The sequence below is a fragment of the Lethenteron reissneri genome, chromosome 24 (assembly GCF_015708825.2).
Source record: "Lethenteron reissneri isolate LAM-NWPU_2019-01 chromosome 24, ASM1570882v1, whole genome shotgun sequence".
NCBI classification, from domain to species: domain Eukaryota; kingdom Metazoa; phylum Chordata; class Hyperoartia; order Petromyzontiformes; family Petromyzontidae; genus Lethenteron; species Lethenteron reissneri.
This window is the reverse complement of record NC_083802.1, coordinates 7,589-13,104: the sequence shown is the minus strand read 5'-3', so window position 1 is coordinate 13,104 and position 5,516 is coordinate 7,589. Positions and strand designations below refer to the sequence as shown.

Genomic DNA, 5,516 nt, shown 5'->3' with positions numbered 1-5,516 from the left:
ACGTTGAGTTTTATAAGGGCACCACGGGGTGACCAGCCCCTCCCCACCCCTCCCACCCCTCTCCACCCACCCCCCCATCAAGCCCCTACCCACCCAGCCCCTCCCCACCCAGCCCCTACCCACCCTCCCCTCTCCACCCAGCCCCACCCCTCCCACCCCCCCATCCAGCCCCTAACCACCCAGCCCCTCCCCACCCAGCCCCACCCCTCCCACCAGCCCCACCCCACCTAGCCCCTCCCCACCCTCCCCTCTCAACCCAGCCCCACCCCTCCCATTTTTGGATGCACGACGGACGGACAGACACAATAATCCCCTGTGGGCTGGTGGAACCAGGTGGTTCCTACCAGTATCACATTGTAATGTCATTGTGGCCTTCCTGGCAGCCAGTAGAATCTGCGCTGTGTGGATACATCGATGACTGGCGGGACCGCGCCCACATCTCAGTACGATCACTGCACTGTGGAAATGTGGCCGTCGTTAAAGATTAAAAGTGAATGTTAACGGCAAAATAACGGTGCTGTAACTCTCTTTACGACGAAACCCACATCTCCCAACATTTGTACAGTGCAAGAAAGTTACATTTTGCCATTTCGTCACGAGAACCACGTGAAGGTTACACAATGCTCGTAGCTTAACAACGTTCACGGAGCCTTTGTGATTGCTGCCAATGTGAAGTGAGAACAAAGATGGAAAAACGAGCGGTCATTTCCAATCAACCCTGCCTGCTGGTCCAGCATCTTGTTTGTAGACAAAAATAAACCACCGGTTTTCTAAAAGCAACTGCCGCAATAATTACACAATAATCACCACAAAACAACCGACTTCTCTCACAACGGAGGCAGTATTCTCACACAAGACGATTGCCTTGCTCAAAAGAAAACGCAACGCAAAATGGGCTCGGAACTAAATTCTGAACAAGCGTTTAAAGGCCCCCAAAATAAATAAAAAAGAAAGAAAAATAAATACAGAAATATTGAGCGACGCTTTTCAAAATACGAGATTTTTGTTTACAATGTCCCTGAAGGACACACACACACACAGCCACGTTAACACGGACGCTCGCAAGGGGGGCCACGTGAACACGAGTTCGTGTGTGCTGGGGGGCAGCCGTCATTTGAACAGGAAGAGAACCAACGAAAAACAACGCATCCTCCAGTAAAACCCTATTCAAGAAACACCAAGTTAAATGTGACTTGTGTAAAACATATCTTTGAAACAACAAGCTTCCGAGTAAAACATGCATCACCACTGGAACCTCATTTGCCAGTAAAAAATATAATTGGTTTTTTACCCTTCTATCTGGCAACAAAACTGACACCTTTTTTACAAGGAGTCATGTTTGCATAGACCGCAATACCTGCAGTCATAATGCAAACAAAAAACACAACTCTGATAATGTGTGCAGTCCTTGAAGTTGATTGGTCCACACCCATGTGAGACTAGGCTCTAAGGAAAGCTGTCTCAGATGTGGACCAATCTACTTCAAGGACAGTGCATACATTATCAGAGTTATGTTTTTGTTTGTTTTATTTTTCGATTTAAAGCTTTCGTGACTGCAGGGATTCATCTTCTTGGTTCTTTCGGTAAAATCACGTAGAAGGGAAATAATAAAATAATAAAAATAAAACATAATAAAATAATTCTCACGACGTTTCGGCCACAACGCAAGCAGCCGTCCTCAGGTGAAAACCAGGTCTGTCCCTTTGATGCTGAATTAGTACTATTCACATACCTGCATTTCCCATATCCTCTCCCTTTGATGCTGCTAATCCTGCATAATGCACAGGCATAAGTAGTACTAATCACATACCTGCATTTCCCATATTCTCTCCCTTTGATGCTGCTAATCCTGCATAATGCACAGGCATAAGTAGTACTAATCACATTCCTGCATTTTCCCATAAATATGCTAAATTCCTCTTGATATGCAAATTCCTTTGTCAAGGCACCCAGCTTATATACATGCTCCAAGCTCGTGTACTCTTTTGTTTGTATTATGACTGCAGGTATTGTGGTCTATGCAAACATGACTCCTTGTAAAAAAGGTGTCAGTTTTGTTGCCAGATAGAAGGGTAAAAGAACAATTATCAAAACATGCATGGTTAGCCCAATTAGATATTAGATGACAATCTGATTCATCTTCATCGCACTCGCGGTGGTCACGTGACCGATCTCCGTAACCAGGTTGGGATTCGACGTGGAAATTGATTTTTCGGAGCCGCTCGCTGCGACGCATCCCGCCTTTCGGCAGCTCAGGATGCGCTTGAAAGTGGCGATCATCTCCGTGTCCCGAAACGAGTAGATGATGGGGTTCATGGCGGAGTTGAGCTCCGCTATGAGCAAGAAGTACTTCTCGAAGGCCAGGACGTTGCAGTCCGAGCAGAAGGAATCCAGCAGCAGAATCACCAGGCCCGGCGTCCAGCACACGAATAAAGGCTCCTGGGAGAGACGGCACGAGCCATTTTTGGCAGCGACGCGTGGAACAAGACCAGCCTTGATAATTGCTTTTTTTTTACCCTTTTATCTGGCAACAAAACTGACACCTTTTTTTACGAGGAGTCATGTTTGCATAGACCACAATACCTGCAGTCGTAATGCAAACAAAAAAACAGTTGTGCGCCTTTTGGCGTCATCTGGTCCAACACCATGTGAGACTAGGCTCTAAGGAAAGGTGTCTCAGGGTGTGGACCAATCAACTTCAAGGACAGTGCGTACATTATCAGAGTTATGTTTTTTGTTTGCATTATGACTGCAGGTATTGTGGTCTATGCAAACGTGACTCCTTGTAAAAAAGGTGTCAGTTTTGTTGCCAGATAGAAGGGTAAAAAAACAATTATCGTGAATCGTGTTGTCGAATGTTCTGCCCAGACAGACCCACAACGCTTACCCAACATGATGGTGACCGTTACGAGCAAGCTCACGGGGGCGTCTTGCCTCCGGGAGCACCTGGAGCTATTCTGCAGCACGGGTATCCTGTCCCTCCACATGTTCACGAAGATGTGGCCGTAGAGCCCCGCCATGATGAGGAACATGGAGAGGTTGTAGCCGGCCCAGAAGGCGACGTAGCTGGCGCTGTACAGCGGCGCCATGGTGGAGCACGTGCCGACGTCGCAGACGCAGTTCCAGCCCATGGCTGGGCATGGCGCCGGCGATGATGGCCACGAGCCAGATGATCGCGACGACCGTCACGACGCGCCGCTCGCTCATCCGCTGCATCCGGAACAGCGCGACGTGGCGCTCGATGGCGATGACCAGGAGGCTGGCGACGGAGGCGGTGAGGCTCGTGTTGATCAGCCCCTGGCGCAGCATCCAGGTCTCCAGCGACAGCTTGCGAGTGTTGGGCCCCGTGTTGACAACCAGGTAGATGTACGCCACTCCGGCAAAGAAATCCGCCGCGGCCAGGTTGGCCATGAGAAAGTAGACGGGGTGGTGGAGTGTCTTGTTGATGTACACGGCGAACATGACGAGGGCGTTGGCCAGAATGATGCCGAGGCACAAGGTCAGGCCGAGCACCATGACCAGCGTGCTGGTGAAGGACCACTCGTCGTAGAGCGGCTTGTTGCTGTTGCGGTAGAAGAATGCGATCGTCTCGTTGTGGTGGCAGCTGACGTCCATCTCGTTCTCGCGTTGTGTTTCCCACGTCCAAGCACACCTGCAAAGCAAAGATTATTTAAAGGAAACCAACACCAATCGAGACTAGGCTCTAAGAAAAGCTGTCTGGGGTGTGGACCAATCAACATCAAGGACAGTGCATATCATTATCATCATCAGAGTTGTTTCTTTTTGTTTGCATTTTGACTGCTTGTGTTGTGGTTATTGCAAACATGATGCCTTGTATAAAGGTGTCAGTTTTTGTACCAGTTTAAAGGGTAAAAACCTACTACTAAAGAGCTGTTGTTATACAATTACATCTCGATAGCGTTCCTCCTCTGAGCGTCATGATCATAGACAATGGCACCATCTTATTATCTGCACTGGACGTCCGTGACTGATTGCCCTATTTAATGACCCCCAGGGGAATGTGACTCAGGGTCGTGAAAAGAGGTGATGTCATCTTGTCACACTGCCGATACATGTGTACGCACACGCGTGTACATGTATAGGAACTCTCGCATCATACATGTACAGTCCGCTTGAATAATTCCACTGCTGGATGATGACCTCCGCACACGTCTTGTGGGTCGGGTCAAGAGCGATATTTGACTATACTTCACCACGCTGGTCAGTGGGGTTTGTGGTGGAGGTGGTGGTGGGGAGTGCAGTACACCAATGGGGGTTTCTGCACTGCCAACTGCTGTCTACAACGCCCACAGCACCTTTATACTGCACGTGGTGGTGGTGGTGGTCAACCCATCCAAAGCACTTCTGACACAAACCCTGCTTAGCTTACAAAATCGGAAAAGGCTGCGTGCATTGTGAGTGATCTGGTCAAAGGCTACGTTGACATCAGCACACTAACATTGCATACATAACACTGGTCAACACACTTTTTGTGGCATAAGGTATTCCAACGGTGTTAAGGTCATTTTGGGGTGCTGATGATTCCAAATCTGGCATCAGTTTTTGTCCATCACATCAGGTTTTTGAGATATTATCAAATATTGCATTTTCAATAAAAACGGCAGAATAAAAATATTAAATAAATGTGGATATCTACATAAAATGATATTATATGCACACTCTCCTAAAAATACAGCACCGTATTTTAACACTAAAGCAGTCACTGACTCGCAACAACTTGCAATCATAAGTGACAGAGTTAATTTCGGGTAAAATCAATGAAAATGGGGTATGCCGATAGCATAAAAAATAGACGTGATAGAGCAAATCTGAGATCAGATTTAGAATCGGCACCCTGAAATTAGCCTAGAACAGCTGCAACAGTCCAGGCCAGAAAAACATGTTTTTGTTGTTGTTGACCAGTGTAATTAACGCGGCTTGCAATTTAGGAAGAAATGCCGCATTACACGTAACAATGTCATGGTTTCTAGCACAGATTCTCTTCACGTGAGAGTTGGGGACAGACTAAAAGGGGGTTTGAACAAGGCGAGCCCTGGCTACCTGTGGCGTTCACCCTCTACACGATAACAAACGCAACGCAAACCTCACAGAATCCTGTCATTGTTGAGCAGCGTCTCTTAGGATTAGCACATGGCCAGTAGGCAAGGCAAGGTCAAAACAAGCTGACCTTTACCCGACCTTTGACCTCACCCCTCGGCACACAGACACCTTTACCCTTTGACCCCTCTGCAGGCAGTCGACGGAGAAGTGGCGGGAAGAGGGGCCCAGGCTGCACGTGTCGGCTCAGGCGAGTTCAGGAGGAGGCCCGGATGTCAGGGCCCGTGGACACGTGACGCAGGAGGCGTGGCCAGGGGGCGGGGCTCGGGAAGATGAAAGTGGGCGGAGCGAAGGGGTCAGTCACGTGACCTGGGTCTCTGTGAGTCTGTGGGTCTCTGTGTGAGTGTGTGGGTCTGTGTGTGAGTGTGTGGGTCTGTGTGTGAGTGTGTGTGAAAATA

At 48.6% G+C, this 5,516-nt stretch overlaps 1 pseudogene; it reads right to left on the bottom strand.

Annotated features, from left to right (window-relative positions):
- Positions 1-2,084: 2,084 nt before the first annotated feature.
- Positions 2,085-5,269, bottom strand: LOC133346288 (lysophosphatidic acid receptor 1-A-like; annotated as a pseudogene).
- Between the last annotated feature and the right edge of the window lie 247 nt (positions 5,270-5,516).